Here is a 23682-nt window from a genome sequence, read left to right as displayed (position 1 = left end):
AAGCAATACACCCTGGAATAGGAATGGGAATAGAATATAGAAAAAAGAATAGAAGGGAAGAGAATTAGAATGAACAGAATAGAATAGAAATAGGAAAAATAGAATAGAAGTAGAATAGAATGGAACAGAATTAAAGTAGAATGGAATGGAATGAAACAGAATTAAAGTAGAATTAAGTAGAATGGAATGGAATAGAACAGAATGGAATAGAATTAAAGTAGAATTAAGTAGAATGGAATGGAATGGTATGGAATAGAACAGAATTAAAGTAGAATTAAGTAGAATGGAATGGAATAGAATGGAATGGAATAGAATAGAACAGAACAGAATTAAAGTAGAATTAAGTAAAATGGAATCGAATAGAATGGAATAGAATAGAACAGAATTAAAGTGAATGGAATGGAATCGAATGGAATGGAATAGAATAGAAAATAGAATAGAGAATAGAATAGAATTAAGTAGAATGGAATAGAATAGAATTAAAGTAGAATAGAATTAAAGTAGACTAGACTAGACTACACTAAAATATAATAGAATTAAAATAGAATAGTAGAATAGAATAGAATAGAGAATAGAATAGAATAGAGAATAGAATAGAGAATAGAATAGAGAATAGAATAGAATAGAATAGTAGAATAGAATAGAATAGGATAGGATCAAAAGAGCATAGAATAGAAATAAAATATAAATGAATAATAGTAACAATAGAATTCGGGATGGGACACACAAGGAGTTTTTCTTTAGCAGCAGCCGCCGCCGCCCAGGTGGCATTTTCTACCTCCAACCAGCAGAATCAGAACTCAGGGCTTTTCGCCCCAGGCAACATTTCCTTCCTGGCGCTTTTTTTTTTAAACCCCCGGTGCATCGCGCGCAGCATCTCCCCCCCCCCCATCCACGAGTCCCGCTCCCACCAATCCCCCCTCCCGACGCGTGGGCGGAGCCCGCTCCATCTTTTCCCTCGGAACGCGGAACCCGCAGCTGATTAGTCCGCTGAGAGAGAGCGGGGTGGGCGGTGGGAGGGCAACGTTAGAGCTAAATCCGAGCCGGGCCAGGCTGAAGGCATCGAGCGCCGATTCCTCGCTCCGACCGCCAAGCTCCCTCCCGGAGGTTTCGCCCAGGCAGGGCAAGCCGAGCGCCGCGCGAGTCGATCGCCCTCGGCCGCGCCTGACGGAGCGAGCGGCGGCTGCCTCTCCGGCGGGCGGACGTCGCTCGGAGTCCTGACGCCGCCGCCTTCGCCTTCACGGAGCGCACCGGCCGCCGGGTAGGAACTTTTCCCGGCGCCAGAGGGGGGAGGAAGCACTTTTGGGGGGACGGGGGGGAATTAAAAAGGGGGGGGGTCGCATCACAAGGGGGAAAAACGCGGCTGCCCAGGCGGTGGGGGTAGAATTGAGGGGGGGCTTTTATGTATTTGTATTTATCTTTTCCTACGGAAGGAAGTTGAAAGGGCTGCGCGGGGAGGGAGAAAAAGAAAGAAAGAGGAAGGGGGGAACGCCAGAGGTCATCTAGTCTGGGTATGCGGGTGGGGGGGGGGAGGAGGAAAAGAGCGCCGCCGAGCAGAGCCTTGGCTCTTCAAAGAGTTCCAGTGAGGAGGGGAGGGGGGGAGAAAAAGAGGGAGGGGGAAGCTTGGGAAGGGGGAGGGGGTCTGGGGAGGAGGGGCGGTCTGGGGTAGCCAAGAGAGGGGGGGAATAATATTGGGAGAGGGGCGGGAGAAGGCAAGAGATGGGGAGAAGGGTAGGGGGCTATAATGGGAGAGGTGGGGGAGAGCAAGAGGGGTGAGGGGTAGTCTGCAGGGGAAAGAGATGGGGAGAGGGGTGCCTTGGGGGTTATATTGGGAGGGCGAGGGAGGGAAAGAGATGGGGAGAGGGGTGGGTTGGGGGCTATATTGGGAGGGTGAGGGAGGGAAAGATGGGGAGAGGGGTGGGGGTGGGGGCTATATTGAGAGGGGTGGGGGCTATAATGGGTGGGGGAGGTAAAGAGATAGGCTGAGGAGTATGAATAAATTACTTTCAGCAGAAAATAGAACAGAATCGAGCCAATTTGGGGTAGCAGTTAAGGGGGGCGCGGACTGTGAGTTCTAGTTCTGCCTTCGGCATGAAAACCTGGCTGGGTGACTGAGTCAATTTACCAGGAGACTGGGACTTCTAGCTCCACTTTAGGTATGAAATCTAGCAGGGTGACTTTGGGCCGATCCGAAGGAGGCTGGGCGTTTTAGTCCCACTTTAGTCATAAGAGTCAACTGGGTGACTTTGGGCTGATCACTAGGAGACTGGGAGTTCTAGCTCCACTTTCGGCATGAAATCTAGCTGGGTGACTTTGGGCTGATCCCCAGGAGGCTGGGAGTTCTAGTCCCACTTTAGGCATAAGAGTCAATTGGGCGACTTTGAGCCAATTACCAGGAGACTGGGACGTCTAGCTTCACTTTAGGCATGAAATCTAGCAGGGTGACTTTGGGCCGATCCCCAGGAGGCTGGGAGTTCTAGTCCCACTTTAGGCATCAAAGTCCACTGACTGACTTTTTAGCGTGCGCTCTCTCTCTCTCTCCCCCTCCCCCCAGCCTACCTACCAGAGTTGTTGTGCAAGAAAAAGAGGAGGAGGAGGAAGGGACGCTAGGCCTGTTCTGCACCTTGAGTTATTTATAAAAATAATGAAGGCAGGATGAAAAAATAATCTAAATAAAATGTAAAAAATGGAATCCACCCCTGATTTAATGAACTGTGCTGACTTGACCATGAGAACAACAGATGCTGTGTCTGTAGAGAAAGAGATTAGAGAACAGTTGAAGGACAGGGAGGCAGAAACAATCTTGAGATAAGGATGGGCTGCACTTTTCCAGGGCCATGTGCTCTCCCAGTATTCTCCCACGGAGTTGGAAGGGACCTTGGAGGTCTTCTAGTCCAACCCCCTGCTCAGGCAGGAAACCCGATGCCATTTCAGACAATGGGTTATCCAGTCGTCTTCTTTAAAACTCCCCGTGTTGGAGCATTCACAACTTCTAAAGGCAAGTCATTCCACGGATTCATTTCTCGCACAATTTCCAAAACTCCCCCATCCCAATTTCCAAAACTTTTTTCCACCCCAAATTCCACCTTGAACTAAAATATTAACTTTAAGCCAGACGCTAAGCCTGAGAGTGCCTTACTGCGAAAGCAATTTGTCGGTGGGGATTCTCAGTCATCCAGGTCCTGTTTTTTTCTTTGAAGACATTTCGCTTTTCATCCAAGAAGCTTCTTCAGTTCTGACTGAATGATTATTCCCCACCATCCTGCCGGAGCTGAAGAAGCTTCTTGGGTGAGAAGCGAAACGTCTTCGAAGAAAAACCAGAAATCCAGTTGCTTTTACCTTTCAATATCGAATGGATATTTAAAGAAATAAATAGCTTCCTGATCCCTTGCTCCCTGCCTCTATCCCTCCCTCCTTTCCTTCCTTCCTTCCTTCCTTCCTTCCTTCCTTCCTTCCTTCCTTCCTTCCTTCCTTTTTTCTTTCTTTTTGAAAGCCCGTAAAAAATGCAAGGAGAAAAAATAGGGACCACCAACAGTGTTCTGTGCGCCTTTGGCATTGAGTCACACTGGCCACATGACCACGGAGACGTCTTCGGACAGCGCTGGCTCTTCGGCTTTGAAACGGAGATGAGCACTGCCCCCTAGAGTTGGGAACGTACGAGGGGAACCTTTCCCTTTTATACTGCTTAGCAAGAATGTAATGTGGCTAGTGAGTCCCAAAATGTCTTTGAGTTTTCTGAAGAAACGCATACAGGTAGTCCTCGACTTACAACGGTTCGTTTAGCATCCATTCCAAGTTACAATGGCGCTGAAAAATGGACCGTTTTTTTTTTTCACACTTAGGCCCATTGCAGCATTCCCCACAGTCCCTTGATGGAACCACTGTGTAATGTGGAGCAAAATTCAGTTAGGCAGTGTCTCACTTAACAGCAGAAATTTTGGGCACTCGGTTGCCGTCGGAAGTCCGAGGACTTCTTGCATTCTCAGTTGTCCTCCCTCGTTTTGGATCTTGGGGGGGAGGGAACCCTGTTTTTTCCCCACCTTTCTTTCCGATAATCCTAGTTTTGTGTTATTTCCCCCCTAAATTTCCATGTAGGCCAGCAGCCAGCTAGGAGTTTGCTTGATGCTAGGCGACATGGACTAAAATAGCGTGGCAGAGAAATCTTGCAAAGTGGGTGAATTTAGCCTCATTTGGAAGGAGGTGTGTGTGTGTGGGGGGGGGGGGGAAGTCAGGCTTGATAGAACAAGGATTGGATTGAGAATTTTGGGCCAAGTCAAGGCTGTTTCTTAGAAGCTCTGGTCCCGGGTTCCCGAATTACTTAAATGCTTTCTGATCTTTAAATAGGCCTTCTACTAATAGTGCAAAAATTGCAAAGTTATATAACCGGAAGCAAAACCCCGAGTCTCGAATCATTCTTTTTTTCAGAGTTGCGTAACAGCCTACACAAGCACACTGGAGTTTGTTCCCCCTACCACCCTAACCCTCACCAAGCCTTATATGTCACCTTTCTAATCTTAACCATCAGGGACGCTTGCAATAATTTAAAAAAACACCCAAATTTTAATATCCCTTTAAACTGCGTGGAGTCTCCCTGGAGCATTTCGTCTTGTTATTCATTCAGAAAGTGTGTGTGTGTGTGTGTGTGTGTGTGTGTGTGTGTGTGTAGATGGATGGATGGATGGATGGATGGATGGATAGACAGACAGTCAGAGACAGATGATAGATGGATGGATGGATTGATGGATAGACAGACAGAGACAGATGAAAGATAGATGGATGGATGGATGGATGGATGGATGGATGGATGGATGGATAGACAGACAGATGATGGATGGATGGATGGATGGATAGACAGATAGACAGACAGAGATGGATGGATGGATGGATGGATGGATAGACAGACAGACAGATGATGGATGGATGAATAGACAGACAGACAGAGACAGATGATAGATGGGTGGATAGATGGATGGATAGATAGACAGACAGACAGAGACAGATGAAAGATAGATGGATGGATGGATGGATAGACAGACAGAGACAGATGATGGATGGATAGACAGACGGACGGATGGATGGATAGACAGACAGACAGATGATAGATGGATGGATGGATAGACAGACAGATGATAGATGGATGGATGGATAGACAGACAGACAGAGACAGATGATAGATGGATAGACAGACAGACAGAGACAGATGATAGATGGATGGACAGACAGACAGAGACAGATGATGGATGGAGGGATGGGTAAATCAACAGACAGAGACAGATGATGGATGGATGGATAGACAGACAGACAGAGACAGATGATAGATGGACAGAACAGAACAAAATAAAGAAAATGAATATAGAAAATGATTTAGAATAGAATAAAGGAATGGAATGGAATAGAATGGAATAGTCTAGAATTAAAAAATAGAAATAGAAATTAGAATTGAAATACAGTAGAAGAATAGAATTAAAACAGAATAGAAATAGAATTTAAAAATAGAAATGAAAAGAAATTAAAATTAGAATGGAATAGAATTAAAATAGAATGGAAACAAATTGAATAGAAATAGAACAGAACGAAATAAAGAAAATGAATATAGGAAATGATTTAAATAGAATATAGGAATGGAATGGAATAGAATTCCGTAAAATCGGGTTTAACAAGCATTAAGCCATCCTCTGGCTTAGCAGTGGAAATTCCGACGCCCTTTGTGGTCGTAGGTCGAGGACTTGCCTATCCTCGGCCCGCAATGGTAAGAAAACATCCGATTAAATCTAAAAAACTTACAAAACCGCTTTTAGCAAAGCTACAATGGAATGCTTTCAACCTGGGAATATTTTTTATGTAAGCTGTTTGTTTTAAGGACATACTTTGTGGCCGAACGAGGCAGAAAATATGTGAAATGTGTCAACTCTGTATTTCTTTCCTGTGGTTTGTTTTCTCCCTGGAGTTAACATTGTCCTCTTCTGTTTCTCCTGCTTTTAAAACACCAAACATTGTCTGGTCATTAAGATACGTTAGACTTCAACTCCCAGAATTCCCCAATGCAGGTAGTCCTCGACTTAACAACAGTTCATTTAGTGACGTTCAAAGTTACAACCGGCACTGAAAAACGTGACTTGTGACCGTTTCTCACAGTGACGACAGCATTTGCAGCATTTGGCCACTGACTCACGTTTATGACGGTGGCAGTGTCCCCCTTTGCGACCTTCTGACAAGCCAAGTCAATGCGGGGAGCCGGATTCACTTAAAAACCGGGTTTACTAACTTGTTAACGGTGGCGATTCACTTAACAACGGCAAGAAAGGTCGTAAAATGGGACAAACCCCAACAAACGTCTCACTTAAGAACAGAAATGTTGGGCTCCACTGTGGTCGTACGTCGAGGACCACCAGTACAGGGAGTTGTTGACACACAACCACGACGGAGCCCAACACTTCTGCCACTCAGCAAGACCTTTGTTAAGTGAAACATGCGGCCGTTAAGCAGACCAGGCTCCCCCCATTGAGTTTGTGATTTTGCTGGTCAGAACACTGGCTGGGAATGAAGGTCTCTTGAACCAAAGTGTTTTGATCGAGGCTTCCCAAGAGCCTGAAGCAAACTCCTTGTCCCAACAAAACCCCTTTTTATTAATTGACTGTAAACTCTGCTCATTCTCATCCAGCAAAGTCTTTCGAGGGAGGATTTACAGTCACAGACCTCATCTGGTTTGGAGAGCTGCCAGGCTGAGATCTGCAGAACTTGGCAAGGAGTCTCGGAGAGTCATGAACCAATGAAGCGAACTAATGTTCTCCTGCAAACTCCACTCCCCTTTCGCTCCTCTTTTCTTTCCTCTGGGAGGGGGCCATTCATCGTCCACCTGTGGCCTTACTCCCAAGTTGACCCCTGTTCTTTAGCTCTTCCCTTCGTCTGGCAGCTCTGCGCATGCGCACACTGGGAACAGGCTCCAGCTGTTCTTCTGCCTCACTGATCTCCGACTCTGAAGGCAGCTGATAACTGTCAGACGGCCCTGGCCCCCTCTCTGCCTCCGACACAGAGCCCTCGTCAGAGCCTTCCCCAGACTCCAGCACTGGCCCATCTTCCTCCCCAACCCTCCTCACTGTTTGAATCTGCTGCCCCCAGGCCACAACACTGGGATAGTACAACGGTTGACAAATACACGCAACTTCCGAAGTGCCCCAAAGTTTGACCACGTGACCCACCGGGGGGGGGGGGGGATGCTGCGACTGTCATAAGTGTGAAAAGCCAGCGATGTTCTGGGGCCCCTTTTGTGTTAGGTTTTGTGTACCCGTTCGCTCCCCTGTTGTATGATAGGCGATCTGATGTAGCTTGTCTTGCGTAGCTTCTCGCCTTGCGGCTAGGTCAGTCCTCTTAAGCCAGGGGTGTCCAAACTTGGGAACTTTAAGACTTGTGGACTTCAACTCCCAGAATTCCCCAGCCAGCATGGCTGGCTGGGGAATTCTGGGAGTTGAAGTCCACAAGTCTTAAAGTTCCCAAGTTTGGACACCCCTGGCTTAAGCCCATTCAGGCGAATTAGGGAAATCTCTTCCAAATCTACTTTTCCAATTTCTCACCAAGTAAATAATCAGATTTGAGAGAGAACAAGGGAGCCTTAATCGACTTTGCTTTAAGAGGGAAGCCAACGAAGTTCGCCTTCGCTCGTTTGGTGGACGGTGGAGGGAAGGTCCTCGGCTTACAACGCAAGAACGGGCCCAAAACCTCCGTTGCTAAGCCGGACACTTGCCCAAGTGGGTTTTGCTGCATTTTACGACCTACCTTGCAATAACCGTTAAGCGAACCACTGCCGTTCTTTAATCAGAGGACGGTTAAGGTGAATCTATGGCTTCCCCCATCATTTTGAAGGTTGCAAAAAGGTGATTGCATGACCCTAGGATAGTGTCATCATCATCTTTTAATGACCCCATAATCCTGTGCAGGGTGGAGTCAGGGCGACTGAATGGAGCTGAGTGTTTTACTGGCCCATTGCCCTTCTTGTTGCCAGAGTGGAGTTTTGTTCAACAGATATATTCTCATTGTGCCCAGAGAGAGAAATATCTGCCTCTACCTAGGATTGAACTCACAGCCTCTTGAGTGTGAGGCCAGAGCTCCACCTCTAGGCCCCTGCACTACTCCACCCTAGGGTAGTGTAACTGTCCTAAATACAAGTCAGTTGCCAAGCATTTCTGGATTCCAGGCAGCTAACCAAAATAAGAACATTCTATTTAAAAAGAAGAAGCAATAGAATAGAATAGAATAGAAGAATGGAACAGAACGGAACAGAACAGAATATAGAATAGCAATAGAATAGAATAGAATTACAATATAGAATAGAATTACAATATAGAATAGAATTACAATATAGAATATATTTACAGTATAGCATAGCATAGTATAGAATAGAATAGCAGAATGGAATGGAACAGAACTGAATAGAATATAGGATAGCAATAGAACAGAAAAGCATTACAATATAGAATATATTTATAATATAGAATAGAATAGATAGAATTACAATATAGAATAGAATTACATTATAGTATAGAGTAAAATAGAATATAGAATAGCAATAGAATAGAATAGAATTACATTATAGAATAGAATTACATTATAGAATAGAATTACATTATAGAATAGAATTACAATAGAGAATAGAATAGAGAATAGATTAGAATAGAGAAGAAAAGAGGAGAGAAGAGAATAGTTGGAAGGCACCTTGGAGGTCTTCTAGTCCAACCCCCTGCTCAGGCAAGAAATCCCACACCACTTCAGACAAATGGTTATCCAACATCTTATGAAACGTTAGAGCATTCACAACTTCTGGAGGCAACTTCTGTTCCACTGATTCATTGTTCTCACTGTCAGGAAATTTCTCCTCAGTTCTAAGTTGCTTCTCTCCTTGATTAGTTTCCACCCATTGCTTCTTCTCCTGTCCTCAGGTGCCTTGGAGAATAGCTTGATTCCCTCTTCTTTGGGGCAACCCCTGAGATATTGGAAGACTGCTATCATGTCTCCCCTAGTCCTCCTTTTCATCAAACTAGACATACCCAGTTCCAGCAACCGTTCTTTATATATTTTAGCCTCCAGTCCCCTATATAAAATGGGGGGGGGGATTCACTTAGCAGCTGTCTCGCTTAGCAACAGAAATGTTGGGCCCCGTCGTGGCCATAATTGGAGGACTCCCTGCTCAAAATGTAATTTTATGAATTCATTTCATCCTGGCGCATTTTCACAGCCCCCCCCCCTTTTTTTTTGGCCTTAAAAGACGGGGAAAATCGGAGATAAAACCTTGGCTCGTGCATGCATCTTGACTCCATCTCCCTTTTATGGGGATAAAATAATTGCACACCCATGTGTGCTGTGCGTAGGAGAGCTGTGTCATGACTTTAGTTCCCCAGAGGAAGGGTGGGATAAAGTTTGACTAAAAAAACATAACCACTTCCTCCAGCTGATTCTGAAAGCGGAAATAAAATTCGATATACATATACAGTCCTGCGTTGGCAATCGTACTCCCCATTGCCTGTTTTTTTCTTCCAAATGCTCCATGCTCTAATATTTCTCTTATTTGGCATATAATCTCGCCACCTGTCATCATTGGTGCTTTGTTCTTTGTTCCGCAGCTATAAAATTTGGTTCATTCCTGCAGTCTTTCCTGGATTTGCCCATGATTGACGTAGTCACCTCAATTTTATCCCAAAGGGCCTTTTTCAGGAGGCAACTGGACTTTTCTTGTTTTTGTTTTCTTTTGAAGATGTTTCGCTTCTCATCTAAGAAGCTTCTTCAGCTCCAACTGGATGGTGGGGAGTGGAAGGATTTATACTCCTCGCAGGCAGCTGGTCATTTGCATCCTTTTTAGAGAGTCATTGAGGCCACTTGGAGGATTTATATTCCTTGCAGGCAGCTGGTCATTTGCATCCTTTGAGAGGGTCATTGAGGCCACTTGGAGGATTTATATTGCTTGCAGGCAGCTGGTCATTTGCATCCTTTGAGAGGGTCATTGAGGCCACTTGGAGGATTTATATTCCTTGCAGGCAGCTGGTCATTTGCATCCTTTGAGAGGGTCATTGAGGCCACTTAGAGGATTTATATTCCTCGCAGGCAGCTGGTCATTTGCATCCTTTTTAGAGGGTCATTGAGGCCACTTGGAGAAATTATATTTCTTGCATGCAGCTGGTCATTTGCATCCTTTTTAGAGGGTCATTGAGGCCACTTGGTGGATTTATCTTCCTTGCAGACAACTAGTCATTTGCATCCTTTTTAGAGAGTCATTGAGGCCACTTGGAAGATTTATACCATTCATATCTTCTGAACCTTGTTTAAGGAAGGAGTATCTGCCCTGTAAAACACATTGCTTAAAGTGATAGAATCAATGGAGTGGAGGGGATGTTAGAGGTCTTCTAGTCCAACTCTCTGCCCAAGGTAGGAGTCCTTATACTATCCCGAACAAATCCAACTCTAGGCCACTGTACCACTCCACCCTAGTCCTAAATCAGTCAGTTGCCAAGCATTTCTGGACTCCAGGCAGCTAACCAAAATAAGAACATTCTATTTAAAAAAGAAGAAGCAATAGAATAGAATAGAATAGAATAGAAGAATGGAACAGAACGGAACAGAACAGAATATAGAATAGCAATAGAATAGAATAGAATTACAATATAGAATATATTTACAGTATAGTATAGCCTTATACCATCCCAAACAAATGTGCCAAAGGTGCTTTTTTTCAGGAGGCCACTGGACTATCTTGTTTTTTCTTTTGAAGATGTTTCGCTTCTCATCCAAGAAGCTTCTTCAGCTCTGTCTGGATGGTGAAGAAGGGAAGGGTTGATACTCCTGGTCATTTGCATCCTTTGAGAGAGTTGTTGAGGCCACTTGGAGGCTTGTCCTCAGGTCACTGAGCAGTGCAAATGGGTGTGGAGCCTTCTCGGAATGGCTAAAAGCCTCCACACCTATTTGCACAACTCAGGAGACCCCGAGGGCATGGACAAAGCTTCAGGTGGCCTCAACAACCCTCTCAAAGGATGCAATTGACCAGCTGTCTGCAAGGAGTATAAATCCTTCTCTTGCCCGCCATCTGGAGGAGCAACGTGGAGCAAAAGTCACTTAGCTAATTTCTGACTTTTTAAATATATAAATATATATTTATACATGTATAAATATCAATTTATGAATTATTAATCAACTGTGCTTGGTCCTAAGTTGAGAACTCCTCTTCCTCCTTCTCTCTTCTCCTCCTCCTCCTCCTTCTCCCTCCTCTTCCTCCTCCTTCTCCCCCCTCCTTCTCCCGCCTCCTCCCTCCTCCCCCTCCTCTTCTTTTTCTGTTTCCTCCCTCCTCCTCCCCCCTCCTTCTTCTGTTTCTTCCTTCTCCCTCCTCCTCCTTCCCCCTCTCTTCTTCTTCTTTTCTTCTCTTCCTCCTCCTCTCCTCCGCCTCCACCTTCTATTCCCCCATCTTCTTCTTCCTCCTCTTCCCTCCTTCTCCTCCTCCTCCCCCCTCTTCTCCTTCTTCTTCCTCCTCTTCTTCCTCTTCTTCCTCTTCTTCCTCCTCCCTCCTCCTCTTCTTTTTCCTCCTCCTCTTCTTCCTCTTCTCGCTCTTCCTCCTCCTCCTCTTATTATTATGATGATGATTATTGCTCCCATAAATGTTTGTGGATAATCTGAAACTTGACGCACAGCCTCGACGGGGTGAAGAGTTGGGGCACCCCTGTTCCGTCCACTCTTCACACGGTGGGGGTGGGCAGCTGGATTTCGGCAGCTGTCCTATATTAGCAGAAGGGGAGGGGGTGGCATCCCTGCAGAAAGCCAAGCAGGCCTGAAGGTAAAAGCATGAGTCACATCCTGACCGATTCACTCTCTCTCTCTCTCTCCCCCCCATCCCCAAAATTGTGCCATGCATTAAAAGAACCTATCCTTCCCCCCCCCCCCTTCCCCTCCATCATCTTTCCTATGGGGAGTCCTCCCAGGGGCCTTCCCGGGTCTATGTTGTCCCCCCTCCCTCCCCTAAATTTAGCTTTTTGATGGAAAGCCAGCGGCTGGTGGGGGGGGAGGGATGGGGATATGGGGGGGGGGCGAGAGAGAAAAAGGAACAGCTTCTGCCCAGCTACATACAGGGGGAATTGCAACCGGCTGGTTATTTTTAGCATCTGAAGTTATCTCACTGCAAGCTTGAGACTCTGTGGTTGCAGATGCTGGTGCATAAGGATTGTGTACGTTGTCTGTGTGCAGGGGGGGGTTTCCTTATTTTGTCGTCCCCCCCCCCCCCCGGTGCTTCCCCCCCCCCCCGTTCTTGCCAGCTCTTCCAGGAGAGAGATTGCCAGCAAACTGGATGGGTATGTTACTTTACTTTTTTTTTTAAGGGGGGGGGGGGAAGGGAAGAAATCTGGGGAAGGGGCTTGAACTCTCGAATTCTCCTCCCGGAGATGTCTCCCCCCCCTCCTCCTTCCCCCCTCCCCCTTGTGGAGGATTTGAGGAAGGGGCTTGGTCTATTTCATTGGTATCTGACTGGCTGAGTCGATAAATACGGGGTGAGTGTAACTATTGGTTAGTTTCTGGATTTAAAAAAAACAACAACAACAACCCCAACATGGTCGTTGTTTACATTTTGCACCAGTAACACGTCGCATTTTTTTTAACCCCCCCTCCCCTTTTCTTTAACCTGCCGTAATCCATCATTTAGGACGTGCGAAAGCAGAGCTAAAGAATCTTGGGTTTGAGAAACATCCAACCGAGCAAGTTTCGAACCCTGCTCTTCCCCCCCCCACCCCCAATTTCTTTCAGAAAGCATCGCGGCGAATACTTGAAAACTTAACCTTTTTTATTTTTAGGGCAACTTGCATTTTTTTAAATAAAAAAAGATATATATATATATATATATCCGGGATGGTGGCTCGTCCTATTATTTTGCTGTGATTTTTTTTAGGTGGGGGTGGGGGGGGAGAATGAAGAGAACGTGCTAAAATTCTCAGGCTCCCTTCCATTTCTGCAAGTATTTTTTTTTTATTATTTTTAGTTTGTTTTTTAAAAAACTAAAAGCTAGAATGGGAAGTCAAAGAACGCAGCCTGTAAAATAAATTTTTTTTGGGGGGGAAAAAAAAAGACAGCGCTAACAAAAAAAAACCCTCGATTTTTATTTATTTATTTTTTCGTTGCTAGGAAAACTGCATGGATGTATGTATGTGTAGGCAGCAGAGTTTCAATTGAGAGCCGTTTTTTTTTATTTTATTTTTTTATAAACCTTCGCTTCTAGAAAATCTGCAAAGAGGCGTCTCTTTTGCCAGGCTAGCTTAGGAGTTGAAGACGGTAACCTTTTGGGTTGTGTGTGTGTGTGTGTGTGTTTTTAATGGTGTAGCTTCCTTGAGACCCCTTCCTTGTAATCGAAAACTTGGATATAATTCGCCTAAGTAAACAAGAGAGGAGCAGAATAGATCTGGGAAAGTTTTCTATCGTCCTGGAATTCTTGCATTAGAATTTATTTAATAATCCTCCCCCCCTCCCCAGTTACCACAAGAAAATATTACAGCTATCGAACAACTTTGACGTACTTCTCAGGGGCTAAGACGCTGAGCTTGTTGATCAGAAAGGTGGTCGGCAGCTCGGCGGTTCGAATCCCTAGCGCCGCGTAACAGAGTGAGCTCCCTTTACTTGTCCCATCTTCTGCCAACCTAGCAGTTCGAAAGCGTGTAAAAAATGCAAGTAGAAAAATAGGAGCCACCTTTGATGGGAAGGGAACAGCGTTTTGTGCACCTTTGGCATTGAGTCATGCCGGCCACATGACTATAGAGATGTCTTCGGACAGCGCAGGCTCTTCGGCTTTGAAACGGAGATGAGCACCGCCCCCTAGAGTCGGGAACGACTAGCACATATGTGCGAGGGGAAACTTTACCTTTTTTTTAGCAAGATGTTCAGCTGCTCTTTAGGTAAAAGTTGTGTTTAGGCTAATCAGGGGAGGGGGGTATAGAGATAATGCAATAACAGAGTTGGAAGGGACCTTGGAGGTCTTCTAGTCCAACCCCCTGCCTAGGCAGGAAACCCTACGCCACTTCAGACAAATGGTTCTCCAGTCTCTTCTTAAAAACTTCCAGTGTTGGGGCATTCACAACTTCTAGAGGCCAGTTGTTCCGCCGATTAATTGTTCTGACTGTCAGGAAATTTCTCCTTAGTTCTAAGTGGCTTCTTTCCTTGATTAGTTTCCATCCATTGCTGCTAATTTCTGCCTTTGGGTGCTTTGGAGAATAGTTTGACTCCCTCTTCTTTGGGGCAACCCCTCGAATGTTGCTCTTGGCATTAGGTAGAACTTTGAAAAGTCGGAGGTTGCTCAGTGATTCAAACCGTCCTTTGGCGTGGAAGCGAGTGCGCCACGAAAGACAATACCAACAAAGGGGGGGGGTTTGCACACACAACAGGGGGGGTTTACACACGAATGCACCGGGAGGGGCATTGCATTATGGGTGTTGGCACGCGCTTGTGTACTCCGCGCGCACAAGGGTGCTTTCGGCACCCAAGGGAAAAAAAGTTTGCTATGACTGGTCTCCGCTATGCTTAGCTTTTAGCCTCCAAAGGCATCTTAAGAGTCCCCAGATTATTACGAGGCCTCCTATAACGTAGCAGCCAGAGAGTGTGGTTGGTTTAATCGCATTTGCTCGCCCTCTAATGATAGCCACAGGGCCTGCCATCTGTTCAGATCCATGGCAGTTCGTTTTCAGGTGTGCATGCCTCCATCGGTTTGGGCCAAATCCTGAACGTCCGCGATGGTGGTGTGTAGCACTTGATTTTTATGCTTTTCCCCAAAAGGCCAATAATCCCAAACTGGTTTTGTGACTGGACGGCCCAGTCCCACTTAATCTTGAGATGAAAACCCAGTGTTTGGATCAGCGGTGGAATTCAATTTTTTTTACTGCCAGTTCTGTGGGCATGGCCTGGTGGGCGTTGCTTGTCTTGGTGGGCGTGCCATTTAAAAAATCATTTTTAAACTGTGTGTTGTACAATGCTATCTGTAGATAGAATAGTTGTTATACAAGGATTCCCTGAGACCCAAATATGGGCGCATTCATAGTAAAAAAAAGGTTGTGAAACCTTCTTTTAATATTTCTTTTGTTTTTATACCGTCTACACCTGCAGCCTTACAATTCTCCAATTGAAGTTTCATTTAGGTTTCCTTTTCATCCGCTTTTTTCTTGGACGTTAAAACCTGCAAGCATTTGCTTCAGTTTCCATTTTTTAGTATATTATTATCTTGTCCATGCAAATCTCTAAAACCCTTCTTCTGTCTTCCTCATTTGATTTTACCCTTTTATTTCTAATTCACTTCGTTCCATCGGAAGCTTCTTGTTTAGCCCTCTGTCCAGTTTCAAAACTCGTTTTGATGATCACTCACCTTTCAATTTCTCTGCCTCTTAATTGGCGATAACCATTTTGCAGCTCTCTTTTCTTGGTTTAGGGTTAGAAGGGACCTTGGAGGTCTTCTAGACCAACCCCCTGCTTAAGCAGGAAACCCTATACCATTTCTGCCTAGCTTTTGTGCCTTCCTCGCACGGTTTATTTCTCTCCTCCTGCCAAGTTTTAAAATAAGCTCCCCCCCACCCCAAATTTTAGCTTTGTAATTTCGAAGTCCCTTGTTGGTCCCCCTTTTAGGCTGCGAAGCGAAAAACAATATGTTAGCTCTCTTAAATCCACCCGTCAATAAAGGAGAACCCAAATCACAGGAGCTAACATTCCCTGGCATTTTTCTCTTTAGTGATAGATCGGTTGAGAAATTAATTGCTGCGCTCATCGTCTCGAAACAGCGATAGCAACTGTTAGATTTTTGAAACGGGCCCAATTCTGTCTGCAGTGACTGCACTTATGCATATGCTATCAAGATGAAGTCGGCTGACATTGTCATAATATTTTGGATCTACATGTCAACATATTAATTTTCCAGCTGGTTCTCTGTCATCGGCACTCTGCCTATAAGTAAAAGCAGTATTGGAATCACAGACAGGCATTTGTTTCCCTCCCCCGTGACTGTACCCCCCTCCCTTTTTCCTCCTTCCCCCCTCCCCCTCCCCAAAGCCAGGTCCTCTTGTTCATTTCCTGTAAGTTGCATGATACGGTGGGTGGCATCAGCTGGCTGGGGGATTCTGGGAGTTGAAGTCCACACATCTTAAAAGGGACGAAGATGAGAAGGCCACATCTTTTCAATAGAATAGATAGTATACAGTAGAGATGAATGGAGTGGAGTGGAATGGAATGGAATAGAATAGAATAGAATAGAATAGAATAGAATAGAATAGAATAGAATAGTTTATTGGCCAAGTGTGATTGGACACACATGGAATTTGTCTTTGGTGCAAATGCTCTCAGTGTACGTAAAAGAAAAGATACATTTGCCACGAATCATAAGTTGCAATGCTTAATGATGGTCATACGATACAAATAAGCAATCAGGAAACAATATCAATATAAATAGAGCAGAAATAGAGTAGAGTAGAGTAGAACAGAACAGAACAGAACAGAATTCTTTATTGGCCAAGTGTGATTGGACACATAAGGAATTTGTCTTTGGTGCATATGCTCTCAGTGTACATAAAAGGAAAGATGCATTCATCACGAATCATTAGGTACAACAACGATAGTCATAGATTGCAAATAAGCAATCAGGAAACAATCAGTATAAATATACATAGAATAAAAATATAAATAGAGTAGAGTAGAGAAGAATAGAACAGAACAGAACAGAACAGAATTCAATTCTTTATTGGCCAAGCGTGATTGGACACACAAGGGATTTGTCTTTGGTGCATATGCTCTCAGTGTACATAAAAGAAAAGATACATTTGTCAGGCATCACAAAGTACAACACTTAATGATAGTCATAGATACAAATAAGCAATCAAATCATACTAGGAAACAATCTATATAAATCATAAGGATACAAGCAACAGTTACAGTCCTGCATTCCTAAGTGGGACGAGAAGGGTGATAGGAACGATGAGAAGACTAATAGTAATAGTAATGCAGATTTAGTAAATAGTTTGACAGTGGTGAGGGAATTATTTGTTTAGCAGAGTGATGGCGTTCGGGGAAAAACTGTTCTTGTGTTAAGTGGTTCTGGTGTGCAATACTCTATAGCATCACTTTGAGGGTAGGAGTTGAAACAATTTATGTCCAGGATGCGAGGGGTCTGTAAATATTTTCACAGCCCTCTTTTTGACTCGTGCAGTGTGTACAGGTCCTCAATGGAAGGCAGGTAGGCAGCCATTGTTTTTTCTGCAGTTCTGATTCTCCTCTGACGTCTCTGTCTGTCTTGTTGGGTTGCAGAACCAATCCAGGCAGTTATGGAGGTGCAGATGAGAGGCTCAATCGTTCCTCTGTAGAACAGAATCAGCAGCCCCAAGTTGCCAAGGTTAAGGAACTTAAAGCATGCCGACTGGGGGATTCTGGGAGTTGAAGTTCAGACGTCTTAAAGTGACGAAGGCTTAGAGGTCCACACCTTTTCAAGTTGCCAAGTTTGAGAAACATGCAGCATGCTGGCTGAGGGATCCTGGGTGTTGAAGTCCACGGGTCTTGAAGTCACCAAGGTTGACAAAACACTTCTTCAGAGTAAGGCCGAGCAAACTCCTTGTAAAGAAAGTTGCTCTCCGTTGCAGTGGTTGTTTCTCTGCCCCCATTAATCCATCTGGGAGTTGAAATATTTTGCTGGAGGGTTCAGGAAAACTGTTCATGCAGATTTGGTCAAATGTCGGGGAGAGATTGACCAGTAATGGAAAGAGTCATAATATCTGGACACTTCACTCTGCTGATAATACTGCATAACTACCACACCCTCAAGGTTGAGCTGGAGTCAAAAATTTGTTGGCTCTTGGAAGATGCATGAATAGACGGCCTGTTAACAATTCTTTCCTTCCCAGTTTACATTCCTCTCTGCTTTGCTTAAGATCACCAAACATTCTGTTCCAATCTCGGTGGATTTGGGGAAAGAGTTTTTAAAGCAGGAATGTTGTAAGCTGGGTACACACTTTCTCCGTTGCTGTAGTAGTCACAAGAGTCGATAATCCAGGGTTAGATCTCACAAATGAAGGCAAATATAGGTGCCCCAGGAGAACAATTAATCAGTGGAAGAGCTTGCCTCCAGAAGTTGGCGAATGCCCCAACACTGGAAGTCTTTAAGAAGATGTTGGATAGCCATTTGTCTGAAACGGTATAGGGTTTCCTGCCTAGGCAGGAGGTTGGACTAGAAGACCTCCAAGGTCCCTTCCAACTCTGCTATTGTATTGTATTGTACTGCCCCCTGGGTCGGTGAAGTTGTCCGTGATATTTCTGAAGGCATCTGACAGACTTCAAAGTCTTCCCATCAGGGTAATTCCGCTCCCCCACCCCACCCCACCAGTCCACTTTTTCACCTTTCTGTTTGTTGAGCAGATTGATTGACCGAGACGTTTAGAATAATAATAAACCGTGAAAATGAAATAGGAAGCTTCCCCGAGAGTAAGCAGCCAACACTTGTTTTTGGCAGCAGGTAGGCGTGAGACTTGCTAATAATGATTGTTTCTCTGTTAATAGTCTCTCACCTCCGTGGAGCTAATGCAAACTCTTCCGTATTCCCGGATTGGACAGGAAGGTGTCTGGAATTTGTGTTGAAGTATTCATCTTCACAGATTATAAAACAGGTTTTCTAGTCTGTGGAGAGTCTGTGGAGTCTGGAGACAACCAGGTCATAGTTGCCCGAAAGGTGCTTTTTTTCAAGCGGCAAGTGGACTTTGGGATTTTTCTTCGAAGACATTTAGCTTCTCAGCCAAGGAGCTTCTTCAGCGAATAGAAGGATTTATATTCCTTGGTATATGCAGAGAGCCAAGTGCAAATCTGTCCATTGGGGAAACAAAACAGTCACTTCACATTCACATGGCGCAACATAGCAACGGGACAAGATTCAGCAGCCCATCTGCATTTAACCAACAAAGGCCATTCTTTTGAAGAAAGCAAAGTCCATACTTTGGACAGAGAGGACCGCTGGTTTGAAAGAGGGGTGAAAGAGGCCATCTGGGTCAAAACTGAACAGCCCTGTCTCAACAGACGGGGAGGGAGATACAATACAATACAATACAATAGTAGAGTTGGAAGGGACCTTGGAGGTCTTCTAGTCCAACCCCCTGCCTAGGCAGGAAACCCTATACCGTTTCAGACAAGATGACATCATCTATCACCAGTCTACAACATCACATTTCCGAGAAGGCTCCACACCCATTTGCACCACTCAGGTGACCCTGAGGACAAAGATAAAACCTCCAAGTGGCCTCAACGACCCTCCAAAAGGATGCAAATGACCAGCTGCCTGCAAGGAATAGAAATCCTTCCGTTCCCCACCATCCTATCCAGAGCTGAAGAAGCTCCTTGGATGAGAAGCGAAATGTCTTCAAAGAAAAAAAACCAGAAAGTCCAGTTGCCTCTTGAAAAAGCACCTTTGGGATACTGATAAAACCTCCAAGTGGCCTCAACGACCCTCCAAAAGGATGCAAATGACCAGCTGCCTACAAGGAGTAGAAATCCCTCCATTCCCCACCATCCTGTCCAGAGCTGAAGAAGCTCCTTGGATGAGAAGCGAAATGTCTTCGAAGAAAAAACAACAACAGAAAGTCCAGTTTCCTCTTGAAAAAGCACCTTTGGGATACTGATAAAACCTCCAAGTGGCCTCAACGACCCTCCAAAAGGATGCAAATGACCAGCTGCCTACAAGGAGTAGAAATCCCTCCATTCCCCACCATCCTGTCCAGAGCTGAAGAAGCTCCTTGGATGAGAAGCGAAATGTCTTCGAAGAAAAAAAAAACAGAAAGTCCAGTTTCCTCTTGAAAAAGCACCTTTGGGATACTGATAAAACCTCCAAGTGGCCTCAATGACCCTCTAAAAGCGATGAGAGGAGAAATCCCCCCAGAGAGCTCCCAAGAAGGAAAATGGCCCCAGTTGGGCCAGCTTCAGGGTTGACAGCAGGTCTGTGCCTGTAGCTTCCGCCTGTCTCAAAACTCCCCGGGGATGAGTAAGATGGAAGAATGTAAGTCTGACTCATGCTTTTGGAAAGATGTCCACCCCCAGCAAATCTGAAGTGGGGGGGGGGGGAGAAACTGGAGGAAAGGACAATGACTTGGTGGGTACATCATGGTTTGCATGGCTTCCGCACCAAGCCAAAGAGTGTGGGCAGACCCCTCTCTGCATTCATCCTTAGTCACATCGTCAGATGCTTTGCAAACGCTTGTCTGGCCACAGGCCCTTTCTAGAAGCATCCTTTGGGAAAGAGAAAAGCACGAGATTTCAAAGCAAAATTGCAGTCGACGGGAACCAAGGCAAGAAGCCACGGCTGGAAACCCATCCAGGAGAGAAGCAACCTAGAACTGAGGAGGGGTTTCCCCAACGGTGAGAACAGTGGGACGGCTTGCCACCAGAAGTTGTGAATGCTCCCAAGACTGGACGTTTTTCAGGAGAGAATGGGTAGCCATTTGTCTGAAGTGGTGGAGGGTCTCCTGCCTAAGGTTTTTGATTTAAAGTGTATAATCTAATATGAACTATAAGTAATGACTGTGGAAGAAACGCACGAAAGTTATTTGTAACCAATCGACCCGCTTTCTACAAGATGTAATGAAGGATGATTCTTTTTTTGTGTGTTTTTGTTTAATTAAAATTTTTAAAAATTTCAAAAAAAAAACCCAGCCCCATTTTCACGAAAAATGGGCCGTTTTTTTGCTTGTTTCCCCCTCTCCCCAGGAGCACTCTACAAGCCCCCCTAGAGGCTATTCATGCCTTTTTGGAGGGGGGGGAAACAGGCCCATTTTCGCGAAAAATGCGCCATTTTGGGGAGGTTTGCAGAGTGCGAAACCTTTTTTTATTTGCCTCTTCAAAACCTTGGTGCGTTTTACACTCCGGTGCGTCTTATACTCTGAAAAATACGGCATATAAAAGAAAGGATCAACAGACCGATAATCTGACTGACTACACACACCTATGTAATGGATATAAAATGTAGTTGTTATAAGATCTAATCACTATACGGAAACGTTTATGCCAGAAATGTCACACTATGTCCAATGTTTTTAATATCTAATGAAAACCTTTATAATAATGTAAAAAAAGGGGGGGGGAATCTAAAAGACGTTGTACCGTGTATTTCTTATTTTAATTCTGGCTGCTTTCTTCTTCTCTTGCAGGTCAGAAAATCAGCGTACAGAGAGCCAACCGGAACTCCGGAAGAAAAATCCTGACCTTTTGCCAAAATGCATTTAAGCCGTAGACTGTGTTTAATGCCATAGTTGTCCCAGGTAGGTGACGAATGTGAGCGTAGGTCTTGCTGCTGTTCCAGGGAGTCCTCGACTTATGATCACAAGGGATCCCCAGATTTCTGTCGCTATCTGAACCTTCAAGACAAATACGATCTTCATCCACATCCTTTCTTAATCCCTTCTGGAGTTTGCTTCTTGACCACATTTGGGATACAGGAGCGCAATGGAGCCGTGCTAATTTATGTTGCTAAATGAGACAGCTGTTCAGTGAGTTTTGGGCCCCACTTTACGGCCTTCCTTGCCACCGTTGTTAAGCGGATCACTGCAGCTGTTTAGTTAGTAACGCGGTTTGTTAAGGTTGAATCTGGCTTCCCCATTGACGTGGCTTGTCAGAAGGTCGCTAAAAGGGGATCGCACCACCCCGGGACATTGCAGCCGTCATAAATAGGAGTCAGGTGCCAAACATCTGAATTTTAATCATGTGACCATGGGGAATCCTGCAACGGTCGTAACTGTGAGGACCATTTTAATGTATGCTGATTAATGTATATTTAAAGTAACAATAAAGATCTATTCCATTCCATTCTATTCTCCTTCCTTCTTTCCTTATTCTATTCCATTCCATTCTCTCTTCTTCTCTTCTCTATTCTATTAAATTCTAATTCTAGTCTATTAATTCTTATTCTATTCTGTTCTGTCCTATTCTATTCCATTCCATTCCATTCTATTCTCCTTCCTTATTTCCTTATTCTGTTCTATTCTGTTCCATTCCATTCCATTTTTTCTTCTCTTCTCTATTCTATTAAATTCTAATTCTCTTAATTCTTATTCTATTCTGTTCTGTCCTATTCCATTCCATTCTATTTCTCTCTTCTCTTTTCTTCTCATCTCCTCTCCTCCTCCCTCCCCTCCCCTCCCCTGTTCTATTCTATTCTATTATTCTATTCTATTTCTCTCTTCTCTTTTCTATTCAATTCTAATTCTATTAATTCTTATTCTATTCTGTCCTGTCCTCTCCTGTTCCTTATTCTATACTGCAACGGTTGTAAATAGGAAACAATTTTCCCAGTTCCGCTTTAACTTCGAACAGACACTAAACGATCTGTTGTTAAGCCGACTGTACCTAAAGAAGTCCTCATTGTAGGATTCTTCTCAGGAGATTTTTTTCCCTTCCTGGAAACAGGAGAAACCATTTCCGGGGGAGAATGAGATAATTAAAAACCAGATGAACTCACAACTAATAAAATGCATGTTCCGTATATGAGGACATCTCCAAAATTCTGTTTCTCCTTTTAAAAAAAAAATGAAATGAAAGAAACGCAATCTGTATATATAAAAGGCAAGTACCACTCACTCATCAGGAAATCTCCAGAACCGTAAAGCCTACAAATCTGAAATTTGGCCTGTATATTCCTCTTGGCTTCTAGGTGATCGCTAAGAAAGGATTTTTTTCGAAATGACCATCAGATCATCAGTATTTCTTCTATGGTATTATATTAACACGCATCGAGTTAGACTTAGGAGTTAGGCGTTAAGGAGTTAGGCTTAGCATCGATGCTAAGGAGTTCTACTCCCCCTCCCCACCTGAAAAGAACTCTGTTCCAACTGCCAGTTGCCTGATATTCACACGCTCTGATGCTAAGGAGTTAAACATTCTACTCCCCCTCTTTGACTGATCCCACAAATTGTCTGTCTTAGCGGCCATCTTCTCCTTTCCTCTGGAAGCGTTTTGCAGCCCTTTCCTCTCTCGTGTTTTCCAAAATATCCTGATTCCCCTCCCCCCCCCATTTCTCCCATTCAAATGCATATCTGTCGAAATGAGTCACTCCCGTTGGGACGGTTGATGTCATTTCATTTTTTACTTGGGCCTTCAGCATCCCGGCATCTTGTAGCTTGCATCCCCAGGCGAAGCACAGATGTCTGTAGGTCATTTGAGGATTTTTTTTCTTAAAAATATAATTTGGGAGAGGTAATGCTTAACAAGATAAAAACAACACATGGACTTGGCAAAAGGTTGCTTACTGACCGTTCAAAAGCTACAAAGCCCCTGAAAACAAAGACTTGGGACCATTTTTCACACTTAACGACCGTTGCAAGATCCCCACGGTCATATGATCCAAACTGGGACGTTTGGCCACTGACTCGAACTTACGACAGTCGCTGGGTTGTGCGATCCCCTCTTGAGACCTCCGGACGAGCAAAATCCATGGGAGAATCTGATTCACCTAACAATCGGTGTGACTAACTTAAGAACTGCAACAATTCGCTTTTACAGCGGTGGCAGGAAAGGTCGTAAAATGGGGCAAAACTCCCTTAACTGTCTCACTGACCCACGGATATTTGGGGCTCAGTTGTGGTCGTACGTCGAGGACTACCTGACAAATATTTGAAAGGAGACCAAAAAAAATGTCATGTCAATGGGTCTTTTAAAGCGGTTTGAATGAACCTA

The 23682-nt window shown here is 44.6% G+C and overlaps 1 protein-coding gene across 7 annotated transcripts in view; it reads left to right on the top strand.

Annotated features, from left to right (window-relative positions):
* The first annotated feature begins 1143 nt into the window (after positions 1-1143).
* Positions 1144-23682, top strand: part of TAOK3 (TAO kinase 3) — a 75629-nt gene continuing 53090 nt past the window's right edge. For all 7 annotated transcript variants that reach the window (XM_081966780.1, XM_081966779.1, XM_081966784.1 and 4 more), the window contains exons 1-2: positions 1144-1261; positions 21162-21272. The gene's annotated coding sequence lies outside the window, so the exon portion shown is untranslated. The remainder of the gene's footprint in view (positions 1262-21161; positions 21273-23682) is intronic.

Source organism: Natrix helvetica, assembly GCF_964273705.1.
Source record: "Natrix helvetica genome assembly, chromosome: 14".
NCBI classification, from domain to species: Eukaryota; Metazoa; Chordata; class Lepidosauria; order Squamata; family Natricidae; genus Natrix; species Natrix helvetica.
Note: the sequence above shows the minus strand (reverse complement) of the source record. Positions and strands in the feature narration are given on the sequence as shown.